A 20,413-nucleotide genomic window follows, 5' to 3' on the forward strand; every position below is an offset into this window, starting at 1 on the left:
TCTCAGGTCTGACATTAAGGTCCCTGATCAAGTTGGCTGTGACTTTTGTGCATGGAAAAAGAAAGGATCTAATTTTCATCTTTCTACATACAGATATCCAGTTTTCCTAGCATCACTTGTTGAAGAGGTTGTCTTTTCTCCAGTGAATATTTTTAGGTATATTTGTCAAAAAATCAGATGGCTATAGCTGCTTGGATTACCATCTGGGTCCCCTATTCTGTTTCATTGATCTACATGTCTATTTTTGTGCCTGTATCATGCTGGTTTTATTACTATGACTGTGTAATATAGATTAAAATTGGGTATGGTGATATCACTAGTCTTGGTTCTTTTCTACTCCTGTGAAGAATACCATTGAAATTTTAATGGGGATTGCATTAAATGTGTAGATTGCTTTCGGTAAGATTGACATTTTTACAATATTGATTCTTCCAATCCAAAAACATGGGATGTCTTTCCATTTCCTTGTGTGTTCTGCAATTTCTCATTTTATCTTTTTCTTTTTTTTTTTTTTAAGTTCTCATTGTAGAAATCTTTCACTCCCTTAGTTAAATTTATTCCAAGCTACTTTAATTTTTTTTTTTTTTGAGGCAATTGTGAATGGGAGAGATTCCCTGATTTCATCCTCAGCATGTTTGTTGTTGGTATATGGGAAAGCTACTGATTTCTGTGTATTTGTTTTGTATCCTGCTAAGTTGCTAAAAGTGTTTATTAGCTCTAACAGTTTGATGGTAGTTTTTTTAGGCTCTTTTATGTATAGAATCATATAATCTGCAAATAGTGATAATTTGATCCCTTCCTTTCCAATTTGTATCCCTTTTATGAGTGTCTCTTGCCTTATTGCTAGAGCTAAGACTTCCAGTACTATATTAGATAAAACTGGGGACAGTGGATACCCTTGTTTTGTTACTGAATTTAGTGGAAAGATTCAAGTTTTTTCTCTATTTAGTATTATGTTTGCTGTGTGCTTGTCATATATAGCTTTTATTAGGTTGAGATATGTTCCTTCTATTCCCAGTTTCTGTAATACTTTTACCATGAAAGGATGTTGGATTTTGTCAAATGCCTTTTCTGCATCTATTGAGATGGTCACGTGATTTGTGTCCTTCAAACCATTTACATCATGTATTATATTTATTGATTTGAGTATGTTGAGCCATCCCTGTATCCCTGGGACGAAGCCAATTTGATCATGGTGGATAATCTTTTTGATATAGTCTTGTATTCTGTTTGCCAATATTTTGTACAGGATTTTTGCATCTGTGTTTGTGCAGGAGATTGGTCTATAATTTTCTTTTTCTGTTCTGTCTTTGTCTGGTTTTGGTATGAGGGTGATGCTGGCTTCACCGAAGGAGTTACATAGAATTCCTTCCTTATTTATTTAAGGGAAAAGTTTGAGAAGTAGTAGTGTTAGTTCTTCCATGAAAGCCTGCTAAAATTCACGAGTGATTCCATCTGTGCCTGGATTTTTTTGGTGGGAGACTTTTTTATAACTGCTTGGATATCTGTACTTATTATAGGTCTATTTAAATGGCTTATCTCATCTTGATTTAATTTTAGTAGGTAATATGGATCAAGGAAATCATCCATTCCTTTCTGATTTTCAAACTTTGAGGCAAATATATTGTTAAAGTATGTTCTTATAAATTATCTGAATTTCTTTAGCATCTGTTGTAATGGTGGCTTTTTCTCTCTAATTTTTTTTTTAATTTTTTTTTTGTTCATTTTTTATTTATTTGAGAGCAACAGACATAGAGAGAAAGACAGATAGAGGGAGAGAGAGAGAATGGGCGCGCCAGGGCTTCCAGCCTCTGCAAACAAACTCCAGATGCGTGCGCCCCCTTGTGCATCTGGCTAACGTGGGACCTGGGGAACCAAGCCTCGAACCGGGGTCCTTAGGCTTCACAGGCAAGCGCTTAACCACTAAGCCATCTCTCCAGCCCTTCTCTCTAATTTTACTAGTTTTTTTTTTTTATCTCTTCTTTCTTTTTCTGGTCAAATTTTCTAAGGGTTTATCAATCTTGTTTATCCTTTCAAAGAGCCAAATCTGTTGCATTGATTCTTTGGATTGTTTTTGTGTTTCTATTTCATTAATTTCTGCCCTAATCTTTATTATTTCTTCTTTTCTACTCATTTTTTGTTTGCCTTGTTCTTCTTTGACTAAGGCTTAAAGATGAAGCATTAAATTGTTTACTTGTGAACTCTCTAATTTCTTAATATAGGCATTTAGAGCTATAAATTTCCCCCTAAGGACTGCCTTCATTGTGTACCAAAGGTTTGGTATGTTGTATTATCATCATCATTTGATTCTATGAATTTATTGATTTCCTTTTTGATTTCTTCAATTCATCATTCAATAGTGTACTATTTAGTCTCCATGAATTTCTGTATGCTCTGTAGCTTTTCTTGTGGCTGTTTTGCAGTTTAAACCCATTGTGGTCAAATAGAGTACAATGGATTATTTCAATTTTTCTGTATTTGTTGATATTTGCTTTGTGTCCTAATATGTGGTCTATTTTAGAGAATGATCCATGTGCTGCTGAGAAAAATGTATATTCTGCAGCATTTGAATGGAATCTTCTGGAGATATCAGTTATGTCCATTTGTTCCATGACATAATTTAATTTAGTTATCTCTCTCTTTATTTTGTTTTGCTTGATGAGAGTGGGTATTGAAGTCTCCCACTACAATTGTGTTTGATGTTATCTGTGACCTTAAGTCTAATAGTGTTTGTTTGATGAAACTGGGAGCCCCCATGTTAGGTGCATATATGTTTAGGATTGTAATGTCCTCCTGTTGGCATGTTCCTTTAGTCAGTATAAAATGACCTTCTCTATCTTTCTTCACTAATTTTGGTTTGAAATCTATCCTGTCAGATATTAGGATAGCAACCCCTGCTTGTTTCCTAGGCACATTTGCTTGAAATACCATTTTCCATCCTTTCATCCTAAGGTGGTGTCTATCTTTTATTGAGAAATGAGTTTCCAGGAGGCAATAAACGGCAGAATCCTCCCATTTAATCCAGTCTGAAAGCATTTGTTTTTGGTTTGTGCATTGAGGCCATTGATATTAAGAGTTATTATTGAAAAGTATGCATTTATTCTCACCATTTTTCTTATTTTGTAGTGTTTATTGTTTTCCCTTTACTCACTTGTTTTACATGTTATTTGAGTGTGGTTTATTTTTTCCTATTTCCTCCTGCATGTTTTGCTTTCCCTTCAGCATGAGGAATTCCTTCAGGTATTTTCTGTAGAGCTGGTTTATTTGTCATAAATTCCTTTAGACTGGTGTGTGTGTGTGTGTGTGTGTGTGTGTGTGTGTGTGTGTGTGCACGTGTGTGTGTGTGCAATGTCCTTATTTTTTCATCAATTTGGATATATAGCTTTGCAGGGTGAAGTAATCTTGGTTGACAGTTGTTATCTTTCAGAACTTGAAATACATCATTCCAATTCCTTCTGGATTTTAAAGGTTTTGTTGAGTAATCTGCAGTTATTCTGATGGGCTTGCTTTTGTAGGTGATTTGCCTTCTCTCTCTAACTGCTTTCAACATATATATATATATTGGCTTGCATGTTTCATAGTTTAATTATAACATGGCAAGTAGAGGTTCTTTCCAGGTTTTTTCTGTTTGGTGTTCTAAAAGCTTCTTATATCCGCATTGGCATTTCTTACCCAGTTTGGTGAAAATTTTCTTCTATGATTTTGTTGAAAACACCTACTAAGCCTCTAGATTGAAATTCTTCTCCTTCTGTTATACCCTGAATTCTTATGTTTTATCTTTTCATAGTGTCCAAGATATCTTGAAATTCCCATTCGTACCTTCATATTAGTTTGTCTTTCTCTTTGTTAGACTGTATTTGGACTTCTACCTGGTCTTCTAGTTTAAATATTCTATTCTCTCCTTCATCCATTCTACTAGTTACATTCCACAGAATTTTTTATTTCACTGACTGTATTCTTCAGAGCTAGGATTTCAGATTGTTTTTTCTTCAGTATTTCTATTTCCTTACTCACGTCTTATAATTACCTCTTTATTTCATTAAGCTGATTTCCTGTGTTATCTTTCAGAAGTTTGTTTTCTTCTTTAATTCCTTTGGTTTCTTCTTTGATTCTCTTCATTTCTTCTCTGATTTCTTTGAACATAGATACCATAATTTTCTTGAAATCTTTGTCAGTCATTTCATCTAAAACAGTATCTCTGGAGATCATTTCTGATGGATTTATAATTTTTGCTGGGATTGTATTATCTTGATTCTTTGAGTTTCTTGTATTATGTTGTAGGGATTTTTTGCATCCTGAATTGAATTGATGCTTGAGTTTTCTACTTATCTGCAGTGTTCTCAGATGTGGCAATTCACCTCTACATACCCTCAGGATATGAGTTCAAGGTGCCAGGTTTAGCTCTTCTCCCCCAGTCAAGCCACAGTAGTAATCCTAGGTGTTGAGTTTACTTGCTAAGCAAGTATTCTAGTAGACTGGGTGGAATAATTTACTGGCAAATTCTAAACTTTAACTGAGTAGCATACACAATCAATAAAATCCAATACAAAGTATGCAATTGTGGGGATTAAAACCAAGAGATGCCAAAATCCCTAAGGGTCTGCGTTGTTCTACACCCTTTATCTTGTCAGCTTGGAGGTAGAGATTTCTGTTTTGAATTGGGGTCCAGGTCAACCTGGTCCTGGATCATACGTTGGCCTCAGTAATGACAGAAGCAAAAGACAAAGGCCCTATAAATAGAAAAGCATCAAAGGCAACAATATCCAACCCCCCAATACAGGCTATTTGGAAATAGTAAATCCAACCAAGAATATATAACCCATAACCTGCCCTGACAAGGGAAAAGAGATTAGCTCTTCCAGTGCAGGCCTATGTACCTGTTTTTTGTTTGTTTGTTTTTGTCAGTTGGACTGGTTACCTTTTGGGTGGCTTCCAATCTCACCAATGCTGAGTGTCCACCTCAACCCCTCAGTGGTGTTGTGCTGTGGAGCTGGACCTGTGGTCAGCCCTACTGGCTGCTCTATCACTGGGGTCTGAATGCTGGAGGATCGCAGTTCTGATGGTGGGGGATGGGAGACTTTAGACTTCTGGAGTTGCTCGCACTTTCAGTAGCTCTTTAGTTGATCTCAGCTGTCTTTCCTTCAGACTTCTTAACTTTGCAAGAAGGATGATGAAGTTGAAAAATGTGTTGCTTGGTCTCTGCTGCTGCTGCTGCTGCTGCCGCCTGGTGGGGCAGGGCCAGGCGGATGCACGGAGCGCAGGTTGTGAGCACCTCAGTGAGATTCTGGTCATTTTCCTTCTTTCTGGTGGATTTTGGTCTCTCTGGCTTCTCTGCCGTTTCTAAGAATAACCTGTACTCCTTCACTTTTCAGAAGAAGAGTGTATTTTGCTTAAATCCCTCCCTAGGCTGGTTTGGTGTGGCTCCTATGTCACCATCTTACCCAGAAGTACCCTAGCTTTTGAATTTTACTTGATCTGACTTTGAACGATAACTTTATCTTAAACTATTATATCTAAACTCTTCAAATTTATAGTGGTTATAGTTATATTATTATTTCACGGGATTAAAACCTAACATTTTGCTTTCTTATCATGAAATTTGCTTTTAAAATACATTTGTTGTTAATATGTGGGGTGGGGTGTGCTGTGGCACCCCACATACAAGCATGTGGCAAGGTGTGTTTGCCTATGGTGTCCCACTCCATCACTCTTCTTCCTTTTTTTGAGCCAGTTTCATTACTGATTCTGGATACTTGATGCTTGGGCTTCTGATTCCCTGTGTGACTGAGGTTACAGGAATGGCATGGCCATGCCCAGTTGCTTTACATGGAATTTGATTTACCCGGTAACTTTGACAGTATCAATTCTCCTCAGCACCACCAACCCCATGCTTATGTGGGAAGCACACTTAACCACTGAGCAATCAATCCAACCCTGCATTTTTTCTTTAGTGCTTTTTCTGTTTGCTTTATTAGATTGAAACATTTTCATGATTCTAGTCTCTCTATTGACTTTAAAAAGTTCACCACTTAAAAAAAAAAACAAAACAAAAAACGTTTAGGACTGGAGAGATGGCTTAGTGGATAAGCACTTGTCCGTGAAGCCTAAGGACCCCGGTTCGAGGCTCAATTCCCCAGGACCCACATTTGCCATATGCACAAGGGGGAGCACATGTCTGGAGTTCGTTTGCAGTGGCTGGAAGCCCTGGTGCCCATTCTCTCTCTCTATCTGCCTCTTTCTCTCTCTGCTGTACCTCTCAAATAAATAAATAAATAATAAAAATATTTATTAAAAAAACATTTAATGAATATCTTCAGGCTTATGATGCATATACTAATTTGAATTTACTATCCCATGATACTATCCTGCTTCATCTGTACCATAATGTGTCTACAACAGAATATTTGTAGTCTTACCACATATCTTTTATACTGTAATCATTATGCACTTTAACTTTATACAAGGCATATGTTACATCTTGTTTTTATTTACCTTAGTTTGTTTACTGTCTTACCCCTTCCCTTTCCATCACTTCGCTTCTTCTCTTCCCCTCTTCCCTACACTTCCCTTCCATTATCTTTCATTTTTTGTTGATATTTATTTTCATTTCATTTGGGTAGGGTGTAAGTATTCAAGTAGCCCAAGCTGTCCTCTAATTCATAAGCCTCCTGCCTTGGCCTTGTTAGTGCTGGGTTTACAGGTATGAACCATAGGTCCAGCTTCATTTCATTTTGTATACTCAATTTATGATTGATAACACATTTGTTTTGTCTAAAGAGCTTTACTTAAAATTTCATAGAGAACATATAACAGTGAATTCCTCCAGTTTTGTTTGGCTGGGGAAATTTTTATTGCCTTTTTATTTCATTTTTTAAACTAAATATATAATTATATGGGTTGACAAGATACCCCCATGAAGTCTGCACACTCAAAAATTTGACTATGTAACTACATCTTGTTTGCTTGGATAGTTTATGGTAGACAGTCTATTTTAATTTTTACCAGTATTCCTTTGTGGTTTTTGTTTTGTTTTGAGATTTTTTTCCCCAAATGTTTCTGACTTTCATATTCAACTATTTGAATACCATATATATACTTATTCTTCTCAGCCTTATGTGACATTTTTGTATCTGTGATTCCATGTCTGTCACTAATTTTGCAGAATTATTTTACAAAATATTTCTTTTTCCTCATTTCCTCCTCTTTTTGGTGTTTCAACCATGCTACTTTGACATTGTCCCATCTTATTGTATGTTCTTTATTCAGTCTTTTTTTTCTATTTCAGTTTTTATAATTTCCAGTGGCCTAGCATCTTGTTCATGAATTCTTTTTTTTTAAATTTTTATTTATTTATTTATTTGAGAGCGACAGACACAGAGAGAAAGACAGATAGAGGGAGAGAGGGAGAATGGGCGTGCCAGGGCTTCCAGCCTCTGCAAACGAACTCCAGACACGTGCGCCCCCTTGTGCATCTGGCTTACGTGGGACCTGGGGAATCAAGCCTCGAACTGGGGTCCTTAGGCTTCACAGGCAAGCACTTAACTGCTAAGCCATCTCTCCAGCCCGTTCATGAATTCTTTATTTGGCTGTGTTGGCTCTACTTACAAACTTATTGAAAGTCTTATGTCTTCTAGTGCCTGTTTACTTGCTTCTTTGAGCACATCCATTGGATTATTAAAGTCACCTTCCATCTCTCTTAAAGTAATCTGATCTCTTATACCATTTTGACCCCTTAGAGTTGATAATCTTTTAGCAATAATCATTTCAAATTGTCTAGTAGTTTTCAAAACCTGTGTCATATGACATCTAACCCTAGCATGTCTTTCTCTCTTTAGCATATTTATATTGTGTGTGGATGGTGTTTTCACATGACTATCAATTTTGTTGTTGAAAGCTAAGGATTTTGTGTAAGGCTATAGACATCAAGGTAAATGTTTGGGGTGATTTTGCCTTTTCTTTAGCTAGATTTTAGATGTGGGTCTGTTTGTTTATGTTCAGAAATGGGATTAAGTTTGAGTTTAGAATTCCCGTCAGGGTACCTATGGTTGCAGTAAGGGTTGGCGTGATAAAAGTTTTTCTTAATGTAATTTCTCCCTTGGTTTTGCATTGCGTCACAAAGGACCTGTCTCCTGCAGCTTTCTCAGAGGCCCTGCCCTGACACATTCACTGTGTTTGCCTGAGATGGGGGTTCAGATTATGTGCTGATGTTTTTACTAAGCCTCAGTTACAGGCTACCCCTGGCCTTCACAAATGCTCCATCTCTTCTCTAGTTTGACCTGATGGATAACTTGTTTCCCAGAATGGCACTTCTTTGCTTAGCTCCAATTTCCTCTGTTTCCTGCTCTCCAGTGCACCAGATCTCTACAACAGTACCACTGTGGCAGTTTTCACTGTTTCCCCACAGAAGGTTAACCCTTTCATTGTGGAGGACATATGGGGCCAAAGCATGTGGGTTTTGGGCACAGTTTGGCTAGTAGCTGCTGTTCTCTTTTTTGAGTCAACACCATGAGGAAATCTTCCTTAGACTCCTCCAGGTCATCTCTGTGAGCACTGCCACTGTGAGTGTGCAAACTTCCCTGTGCACAGCCTCAATGTGTTTCTTTCACACCAGGCCATGCTTTGCCTATAGCAAGTTGTGGAACATTCTTGCTGCATCTTCTTATCATTTTATATGGCATCTAGGAGTATTGGCCACAGGTAAGCAAATGCTCAGGTTCTACTGATTCCTTCATGCACCTCTCTCCATATATTTTGAGTTGCTTGTTGCCCAGGACATTTTCCACTTCATTTATGTTATCTGATTTTGATAACACTGGCTTCTTATTGACCCGTATTATTCCAAATATCCTGCAAACATTAGTACATGCAATTCTCATAATGCAGTTAACTATATCATTCCTATTGTACAAATGGGAGCATCAAGCTCAACATTGTTCAGGTTCTTGCTTCAGGCCAGATAGCAGAGAACAGGAAGCTGTGGTGTTTGAACATGTCTTCCTACTTCATACTCTTATGTAATATATTATGTACCTTAAATATTTTCTGTCTCTGTTTCCTTGATTTGCCTTTGGCTGACCGTTCTGTATCCTGTTTATTAGTTATTTCTATTCTTGTGCTGAAATTAAGAACTTTCCCCTTGGCACTATTTTTCTCTTCCTTTGTAAGGTCTCTTATTGCCCAAGCTTAGGCTATGGGTCCACTTCATACTTGTTATTTTCCCTTGTGGTAACAAATGACAGAGATAATCAGACTATAAGGAGAGACGGTCTACTTTACCTCACAGTGTTAGAAGCTTTAGGTCATGACCATTTGGATTTTTGGCTTTGATCCAGTGGCGGCACATGAAAGGAAATCCACTCACCTTTAACAGAAGCACAAATCAAGGTGAAGTGGGTTAGATTCCACTATGTTATTTACATGTGTGTCTGCAATGACCAAAGGGCCTCCCATTTATTCCTACCTATTGGAAGTGAAGATGAGCCAGAGGCCAAAATTTAGGAGATATTGTAGCATAGCATACTCTCATGAAAATAATGAAAAAGTATACAATCCAACTTTGTGATGTCTATTTCATACTCTTTGCTGTATTCTTTTTAAAAAGTTCATATTTATTTGATAGAGAAGTGAAAGAAGCAGATAGAGAGAGAGAGATAGAAGGGCCTACCAGGTTTTCTATAGCCACTTCTTTGCTGTATTCTTAAACCTCAAGAACATGTTCCCTCGTCTCTTACGAGCCAATGTCATGCTTCTTAGCCCAGTAAAACAAAAGAATAATCACCCAACTACATGTTGACCAATAGAATGTATAACAAGTACTAAATAAGTTTTAAAAGAAACAAACCTTTGGGAGGTGTGGATGAAAGAACAGGAACAAGAACATCTCTATAGGAGAACAGTAGAAAACTATCTAAACCCTCACATCCTGTCTTTATGATTCATAGCCTGGTTACTCATCATATTTTTTATTTTATTTATTTTTATTTATATCATTTTATTTATATCAGATAATGTAATTAGCGCAGATTTAGCATAACATTTGAGCACATAACTCCTGGAATGTTCCCATTATTTCAAGACAGGAGAAAAGGGAGAAAGAGGCATGTGTTAAATGCCAGGAGCTGTGCCTATAGTTTGGCCTTTTTTCTTAGTTTCCTGTGCTCACAGGGTCATTGTCTATATGTTATAGATGACATGTCATCATCCATGAGAATGTATCTGAGCTATCTGATATGGAAATGATAGGCTTGGGAATCACCTCAGCAGTTATAAGTCTGCTTATTAACATGCTACATTGGTACCATGTGGAGTATGTTGAGTTCATTCTAATGCACCACATGGTTTTGCCCAGTGGAAATGCAGACTGAATGCAGCAATATGCCCAGCTTGTTCTGTGATGATCTTAAGGTATTTCTGAGTCAGCCACAGCCTGTGTCATAAAGGACTTTCTAGGTTTGACAAATATGATAGCCTAGATGACCTATAAAAAGCAGAACTCTTTCTTTGCAGTACTGGGAAAATCAAGATTAAAGTGCTGTCACATTGCTAAGGTCTTTCCTTTTAAGGGAACTATGTTCATTCATTCATATTTATTATCTAATCATCTTCTAAAGATGTGATGTCATACCATCATACTGGAGCATAAATTAACCATACAGCTTCTGAGTTCTGAGAAGACATAAGCATTTTGATCATAACAGGAATATTCACGAAAGCTAATCACCTTCCCTGGGCTCTCCTCCTTCCAAGGAAAATTATGTAAAGACTTAGTTGACTACTTAAAGTAAATATTTGACTATTTTAAGTATTTGAAGTAAATATGTTTATATAAGGCATACTTTAGAAATGATTCCTTCAGTAGTGAATGCTTTAAGTGTTCAATTTAAGTGTGTTTTGGTGTGTTGGCTTATATTGTACATCTGTAGACCAAATTCTAAAATGGTTATGAAACAATTCCAAGACAAATGCACAGCCGATCTTTCAGCTAAGAATGTGTGGAATGCATCATCTCCTGATGGAACAGCAAGAGCAGGGTGGGCTATCATGTGTTCTATTGCCTCAGACCTCAGCACACACAGCAGACTTGTGGGAGTTGTACCTCTGCAGGTTGCTTCAGTAGAGCAGTGACTTCTCTCCTGAGTATGGTTTTAATTTGCACACAGCTCTGGTCTATCTGATCTTCCTAGTTTCTAGGGAGGAAGTTTAGCTATATCTCATGTATCATGAAACTTGTTTTATATTCAGATTTCATCAACCTGCCCAGTCTTAAAAACATGACAATTGGGGCTAGAGAGATGGCTTAGTGGTTAAGCACTTGCCTGTGAAGCCTAAGGACCCTGGTTCGAGGCTCGATTCTCCAGGACCTATGTAAGCCAGATGCACAAGGAGGCACATGCATCTAGAGTTCGTTTGCAGTGGCTGGAGGCCCTGGCATGCCCATTCTCTCTCTCTCTCTCTCTCTCTCTATCGCTCTCAAATAAGTAAATAAAAATAAACAAAACATTAGGAAAGAATACAACAATAGGATCTTTTTCTGGTTTCTATTTATACACTAGAATTTTTAAAGGAAGGCTTTACATTTTAAGGGTAAAAGGGGAAATTTCCATTTGGCAGCACTAGAACATAGGGAGTATACTTGGGAAATTTTCATTAACATTCATTAATTTAAGAATCATCAGTGCCTAATTATCAAAGTGAGTTTAATTACCACAAGCACAAGAAGAAATTAAATGATACTAAGTCCAATTTAGCCCCCAAATCTCAGTCCATATTTATTTATCATCCATATATATATATATATATATATATATATATATATATATATATATATAAAGGTTTTCCCTGTGACTGCTGCTAGTCCTATGTGCTGAGAGAAGATGCCCAAAATCACTAGAGCAGTTCAATGACATTTGTCCAAATCAGGAGCATAAGTAAACTAAATAGATCTTGCATTTTCACATATCACATGTAACTGGTAAATACTCTCCTGCTACTTGAACTGGCTTGAGAACAAATCCTGGCAAGTCTGACCGGTGTTTCTCAGAAAGACATGTGACAGGTGGTAGAGAAAGGTAAATATGTCCTGTAATACCACTACCATATCTTTACACCTAGAAATAATGCCATGGCCTTGCCTGGCATCCTCTGTGTGCTAGTTGGCACCCTGTGATTCCTTTGGGGAGACATACTGTCCCATTGGCTCTTTTCCCTGGACAGAGAGAAAGAAGTCACAAGAGAAGCATGCCCTACTTGCCCACAGAGGGCCTTCTGTTCTGCCTCTGGGTTTATTTTGCTGGTGGTCTGGTTGGAAGCCGTGTGTCTGCTGGGAAGGAGATCTTGGACAATTTCACCACCTTCTTACATTTTCAGTTTGTGGAGCATTGGTAAGATGTGGATTTCACCAAGGTTCAGAGGGATGAGCAGCCCATGCTTAATAAGATGGAAGAAGGCAGTGACTTAGTTATTATCATAGAAATGATCTCTAGATTTATAAAGTGTACAGACAAGGCTGATGATGACAGCTAGCCATGCATGAGGTGCCACTCCAGTGTATCCCAGTATGATTCATCCCATGTAATTCCATGCCAGTGCATACCAGGATGGACATGGGACAGAGGGAAGAGTCTTTTCTCAAGACATTTTTCTTCATAAATCCATTTATTCTTTTGAAATTCTCATGTATGTTTTCTTTCCTTATATTTTTCTTCATAGTGATATAGTTCATAGCCCCCTAATAAATGTTTAAGAAATAGCAATCGATCATAATTTATTACTTAGAGAAATGGTAAAAGAATCACTACTTTTTATTACAGTTATTCCTACAGCATTAACAAAAAATATGTTGTCAAAAGGTATAAGCTATTTAAATCAATAGAAAACCTGAGGATCATCTCCTTCCTGCAGCTTAATAAGAGTACCAAATCACAATTTCAATTTCCAAGGCTCAACATGTACCAGAACAATTGCCCGATCCTTGTGGACTCTGGCATTCCTTCTGTCTCCTGGTTGGAAAGCCTTCTAATTTACACAGCAGTGAAAAATCAGTGGTGAGACTTACATTCTTTCTATCCCACTTTCAAAACCTTGGCAGTGTCTTATTTTCAAAGTGGGTTGATGGAACAAGAATAGGCCTCCTAAAACTACTTGATTTTCCAGCATGAATCTTGCTAAAACCTTAACCACAAATTATTTAACATGCAGCTTCCTGCCAAAGGATTCAGCCAAGTTCTCCCCATTATTGTTCAGGAAAGTAACTCAACAAAATGCTATCCTCAGCCTGTTTCTGCTTTTAAATAGTGGTCCATACAGTAATATAGTCTGGATTATAGGTCTCATACTTCCAACATTTAAAGTAGTGGTCAATGCAGTAATCTAGTCTGAGTTATAAATCTCATAGTTCTAACAGTTTAGCAGGAATTCAAAAGCAGTAAAGTAAAGATTATTATAATAATCTTGGGTAAAATGCTGTATAATCTAGCACTAAATTTCTTAACTCATGCAAACAAAATGTAAAAAAGGAAAAAGATTATTATGTAACCAATGCTAAATGGAAAAGCTTATTTTTGGAATAAAGCCATTCTGTCCTGTTTTTTTCATTCTGTCTTAATGCAAACTTTTACAATCTATCTGGACATCAAGTTTACTGTTATTTATCTTCAACTCCAGTTGTAACAGCATCTTTTAAAAAGATGCTTGCAAAATGAAGAGAATGACTCTGACAAAGTACCTTTGAACACCAAGATTGGGTCAGAGTAACTGATGCTTCACATCGATTACCACAATTTGAGTATTAGAAATAACTGAATTTTCTAGGACCCAGAGTGGCAGAGTAGGCAGACATGCTGTGAAGAGAGATTGAGAGGGAAAGAGGAAGAGAGAGGAAAGGACAGTAAGAAAACTCATTAATTGTACTTTTCTACTTCAATTGAGCCAGCTAATTGTTTAAGACTCAGTAATGACCCCAGACTATAAACAGTAATCACCACCATCAAGGCAGATGTTTTCCATAGTATGTGTTTAGATTTTAGTGACACACACACACACACACACACACACACACACACACACACATACACATACATATATGTGTTATTTATATATGTATTATTTTAGTGTTTATATACATATGTATTAACACTAATATTTTATCTATATATATATCATAACAATATATATAAATATCTCCTAAATGCACTTATGCTATGAAAAACTACATATAAACCATATATATGACAAAGTACAGGGGGTATGTTTATATGAAACATGAAACATCAAAGCTTAAAGCATAACCATTAGCTTTTAATTTGATAAAGGAGATAAATATATATAAAAAGTTCTCTCCCACAAATTAAACATATCAATGAAATGCATGCCACTATTTCAGGCTAAATTTAACCATATCATGAGAATGTATTTTGTATTTTGCTTATAGTAAATTATTATAAGAATATAAATACATTATAATAACAATGATGATTTGTTATGTGCTTTGAATACTTTTGAATGAATATGGAGTAATTATTACTTTTTTGGAATTGCACTATTGTTTTAAAGATGCTGTATCTTCCTCTTGTCAAGCAGGACCATATCTTTATTTATGCTGTGGTTTTGTGCCATTTTCAGTAATACAGCTATTTCCATGTGAAAAATTAGAATATTTAGCACATGTTGAATCAAACTCATCATGTAATCTAACATCAAACCTTCTCCTGTCCTTTCCTGGCCTTCACACCAAAAGTAGGAAAGCAGTGTGTGACTTTAGCATTTCCTCTCCTGGCTTGCATCTTCCCCACCACTTCATCTATGATGGTAACACGTGTGTACTTGATAAGGCCACAATACCCAAATATTTGAGAAAATATGATTCTAAATGCTCCCATGGAATTTTAAAAATGTCATTAACCTTTAGATGATTATATTTTGAGTAAGGTAAATTGTCTTCTATTTAATACAGTGAGCTACATCTCATCAGTTGAAAGGACATAAGATAACAAGAATTGATGAAATAAAAGGAATTCTGCCTTCAAATTGTCTCCGACTCTAACTGTAGTTCTTCCCTGGGTCTCCATCTGGCCAGTCTAAACTGTAGATTTTAAACTGTACAATCACAAAAGCCAATTCTGAAAAAAAGAACCTCTTTATCTGTCTTTCTACCAACAGACACATCTCACACACACACACACACACACACAACCAAGGAATTCTGCATTCTCTGCCCAGACCACCTCTGCAGGCTGACTCTATGCAGTAGTAGCTTCCTACCATGTTCCCCAGGCACTGGGCACAGCTTTGTTTCTTCAGCCCTAATGGCAGCAGAAATAGGGGCTAGACACTGTTTCTCAATGTTCTCCATATCCCAAGTAAATCTAAGTCTCAAAGAGATTCTTTCACAACAAAAGTTAAAAACCAATGAGTTCAATGGAAACAGAATCACACAACACAATCACACAAATCAAAAGGAATTCTTGGTATTTCGGACAGCTACAGCTCTTAACTCTTTCAAAAGAAATCATTTTATAATCTGTCCTCCTTTTTCTTTCTTATGGTTTCTAGTTTCAAAGAGTCTGGAGTTCTAGAATTGTGTGACTGATTCATTGACCTTTCCTCTGTATTCTGAAGTCAGTTATAACTCCATTACCCAACATCTACACCTAACACACAGATATCTCAGTAAAAACAGAGGAAAGGTCAATGAATCAAGCTTGCTGAATATATATCTATATATCTATATCTATATCTATATCTATATCTATATCTATATCTATATCTATATCTATATCTATATCTATCTATCTATCTATCTATCTATCTATCTATATATATATATATATATATATTCTTTGTTTGAAGAATTATATTAAAACCATCTCAATTTATACATGCATCAAATTCATGTGGCAGGTACTTCATTATCCCCACTTCACATATAATGAAACTAAGCCAGACATATTAAATAACCTACTCTGGGTCACCTGGTTACTATCTGAGTAAAGCTGCACACCCAAGGAATCTGCTTCAGACTCACAGTCCTAGCCTCTGTGGTACAATGCAAGTCACTGAATTGTTGCCTGGCACTATTTCAAGAGGCAAATTCCAAAAAGACTATTCATGATTGTACAGTTTACAATTTAATGAACTCAAATGAAGAAAAAGATAAATTGTTTATAAGACATGGGCATTTGACTATACATTGAACAATGACTAGGAAGTTAGGGATAAGATGGATTTGGAGAACAGTGAGAGAAATGCAAGCTTGTGGTATCCAATCTACACCCTGAATTTCAAGAGGAACACATGGCTCTGTTTGTATCTCATCCATTTCAATTGCTTTATTAAATCAAGCTGGTCTTTTATAGAGGATATATAGACAAAGATGGCATAGATCACATTCTGTTACATGAGCCCAGGAAGTTAAAAGCATTTTGCCCCCAAAGACATATCTCCACTAGTTTTTGTATGATTAATATCCACTGGCAAAGATATCCTTGCTTTAAGCAATCTTATATTTAAGCAAAATTATATTGCATATTAAAATGTAATACTTCAGGGAGATCTGGCACTTGACATGTTTCCATCTACCCCTCTGTTATAGTTACCTTCTCATTTCTGGGATGAACGTACAACCAAAGGTATCTGATTGGAGGAAAGGTTTTCATTTCGGGCTTATAGTCTCAAGGGGAAACTTCATGATGGCAGGATAAAACATGGCATGAGCAGAAGAAGCTGAACAACACCTATCACAGTAGATAGAAAACAGTAGCAAGAGAGGGAACCTAGCTCTGGCAAAGGGAAGCTGGCTATAATACTCCAAAGCACACACCTAGAAACACACCTATTACAGCAAGGCTCCCCCTCCCAAATTACCATCAGTGGGGAACAAGTATTCATAACACATGAGTTTGTGGGGAATATCTGATTCAAACCACCATACTCTCCTTCTGTAAATACTCATTAGTTTTATTACAGATAGAAAGGAAGAAAAGGAAAATGAAGTGTATAAAAACTGATAAAATCATAAGCCCTAGTGGGAAGCTACTACTGTTATTTGGCTAGATGGATATATTATGTCCACCAAACTGCCCTCTAAATACTTACATTTATGCCTACATATTAATTCTACTCTCATTTTACTTAAAGAAACTACTCTTTTCAGATAGCAATGAGTATTGGGGAGACTCAAAACTCCTCAAAGTGATGAGAAGTGATAGTAGAATGTTCAGCACTAATTAAGACATCTCTATCACACACTCCAAGACTCTGGGAAAATTGCAAAATAGGTGGCAGAAAAAAATTTAGAGCCAAAGGAAGGGAAGGAATGCTTTGCAGCTCTGCCTTCCTTTAAGACAAAAAGTGAAGTGACCATAGCATTTATAACCTCACAGTGACTGATGCTACCTACATAAGCCCTGAGTAACAGGAGGGAAAATGAGGACATCAAAATAGAACAAGGACTAATTGAAAAGAAGGATCAGTGGATGGGGGATAAGGGCGGACAAAGAAGGGTGGTGAGAGGGGAATGTGATCATAGATTATTGTGTATATGTATGGAAGTAGTCAATAAATAGATAAAACAAATTTAAAAATGATGAAGTTGAGAGGAAAGAATAATGTCACCCAAATAGATATCATCAAACCAGATATGCCCACTGCTACTGATGTAAGATATTGCTAAGCTGAGGTGGCTGTGAACCATGCATAGACATGCTATGTAAAAGATTCTAAAGGATAAATTGAGCAATTAATAGTAACAGGTAATTATCAGCCATAATTATAAGAGGGAGAAACACTAGGTTATTTCAAGATGACTGAGTCTTAGGCAGAATTTTGGGAAAGGAAATAGGACCTTATTGGGTGAAGGTTAAGATTAAAAATAACATGGGGTTGGTAGAATGGGGATAAAATGTCTTTACATATTGAAAGACAAGTATTTCAACAGACTCCTGATGTGACAGACTGAGTAAGATTGAAATCCTTGCCATGATCAGGGGTCCAAGGTAGAAGGCGGGACTCCTGAAGAACGGATGTTAGAGGGAGGCAAAATTCTTCTTTAAAAAAGAAAAAAAAAAAAATCTTAGCTATGCTAGGCCCTGAGAGCAAAGGGATGGGAGAGGAACAATGCTTCACAAATGAGTAACAGCCCGTCAGATATTCTATTTACGTCATTTCTTTTTCCTGGTGTCATGATACCTTCCTGTTGCTCAGATCATGAGTACAAGTCTATGTATGGACAGTTGTATTGCATTTGTAACAGCCTAGAAGATGAGGAAGAGATATGTGTTCATGTATTTAGGGTGAAGGATGACAGTCAAACAGCATGGATGGGGAAAGGAGAATTGAGGTATGACAGACAGAAGCATCCCTGATAGGACTCTTCAGGAAAATAACAAGAGAGGTGTCATAGAATGGGGATCCGAGAATTGCTCTTGACTATCAGAGGAAGGGATGAGCATAAACTGCAAAACAGGAAACATATAGGTGGTATGCATGTACCACTGTTTATAAATTTTACTTAATGCATTATACATATGTGTGTGCAAATATATTTTTCATTAGGAGATGTTGATCATTACATATTTGTCTGAATTACTGCTACTTGAATCCTGTAGGAGATGGCAACAATTATTAATGTCAAATAGGAACACAATTGAAAGAGCCAGAAAGGAAAACCTGCAAACTTTTGAGGTTATAAATACATCTATGGGTTAGCACTAGGTTTAAAATCCACAGGACTGTGAAGTTTCCTCATGTTCTCCTACACTGTTGGGCTACAATCCTGATAACCATAGCATTTTAGTTCCCCCATGTGCTTCAAATCCTGACATTTAAAGAAAAACAGGGACACAAAATTACCAGTACATTTCTCTTGCTTTCTATATTTCACTTTTAATTTTAATGACTGCATTTTCTTACACACTAAGGTGTTTAACTAGGATACTCATTGATTAACTTCTCTCAGTTACAACTGGCTCATCAAGGCTGGGTCCCGGAGGGACAAGCTGAGAGCACATATACTTCACACATGTGCCAAATTATTCTGCAAGCCGAGAAATTAGCTTAAAAATGAGTAATATGCTCTCAATTTAAACCTGGCAGGAGGGACTGCACTTTCATCCCCAAATTGGAATCAGACTCCCTCCACTGGGACTCTTCCAGCTTTTGGCATAGTTTATGAACAAGGCGAGCTTGATTCCTCATGGTGTCATAACAAAACTGGGTTCAAGTTATAGCTCCATAGGGCTTAGTAGGGAAGGCAGAGATGTAGATAATGTTAATGGGGACAACCCAGGATTTTGCTTTTATCATCAAACAACAGAGACTTAAATAAAGCCAGCACAATCCCTTCTTAATGCTCAGTTTTCACAATTAACAACCCCCCCACACCAGGCATCCATAATTATGCTTAGACTCTTGGTGAGCACATTTCCTTTCTCTAAAAGAAATTTTTTTTTTTTTTTTTTTTTTTTTTTTGCTCCCCTGTGAGATTAAAGGTGTCTCTAACAAAGCATGTTATTGTGTGGCTCGTGATTTTCTAAAAAATATTTTTACTTTTTATCCCAAGATATGCTTTCTTTGTGTTTCTGGCCTTCAATTATTTTATTACTAGAGAGATGAGAGTAGAAAGGGAGAGAAAAGAAATGATAAGTTTATCAGTGGTCAGCTCATATAACATATGTAACATATGTTAATGCACAGTAAGTGTATTTCCCTCCAGTAGAACCTGAAACTTCTGGAGGGGAGGTTAAATTTTGGGTCTTATGCCTCTATCACATAATATTAGAGTTACTCTGCACCAGGGGGGGCAGAGAAGAAACACCCTGAGTGTTCCTTCATTATGTCACCTCCCCAATACCACTGCTGACCAGGTTAAGTATCCACTACTGGTGCTCCATGGAGAACTGAGAGGATTCTGCTTACCCAGCTGGTGCTACATGTAGGCAGGCTGGAGCTCTCTCATGTTGCCTTGCCTAGACTAGGTGTCGTGTGCTATTTCAAGAAACCATTGTGTTGTCTTAATCACCACATAATTCCCACAAAATAGCCACACTTCATTGATTCAGCAGATTCTTTCTACGATAAATTATCATTGACCTATTCCATGGCTAACTGGAAAAAGCTTTTTTTGGAAACAAGCAAACAAAAAAAGATCCACTGAATTCTTTGTATGTTGATTTCATCCTATTTGGAAAAGGTCCCTGCTGACTAGAATTTCATGCGGTATCTTTCCATATAAAAAAGTCCCTGCACTCATACCTTTAGTATTAAAAATACTGAGAGACATACAAGAGGAAAAGAAAAGATGTGTCTTTGAATAAGGCATTTCTATGTAGATAATGTTTGGTGATGGTCAAAATTATGAAAGTGCTATTTAAAGGTACATTTATTAAAATAGTCCTAACAGCATTCTCTATCTCTCTCT

The sequence above is a fragment of the Jaculus jaculus genome, chromosome 4, assembly GCF_020740685.1.
Source record: "Jaculus jaculus isolate mJacJac1 chromosome 4, mJacJac1.mat.Y.cur, whole genome shotgun sequence".
In the NCBI taxonomy this organism is placed as follows: Eukaryota; Metazoa; Chordata; class Mammalia; order Rodentia; family Dipodidae; genus Jaculus; species Jaculus jaculus.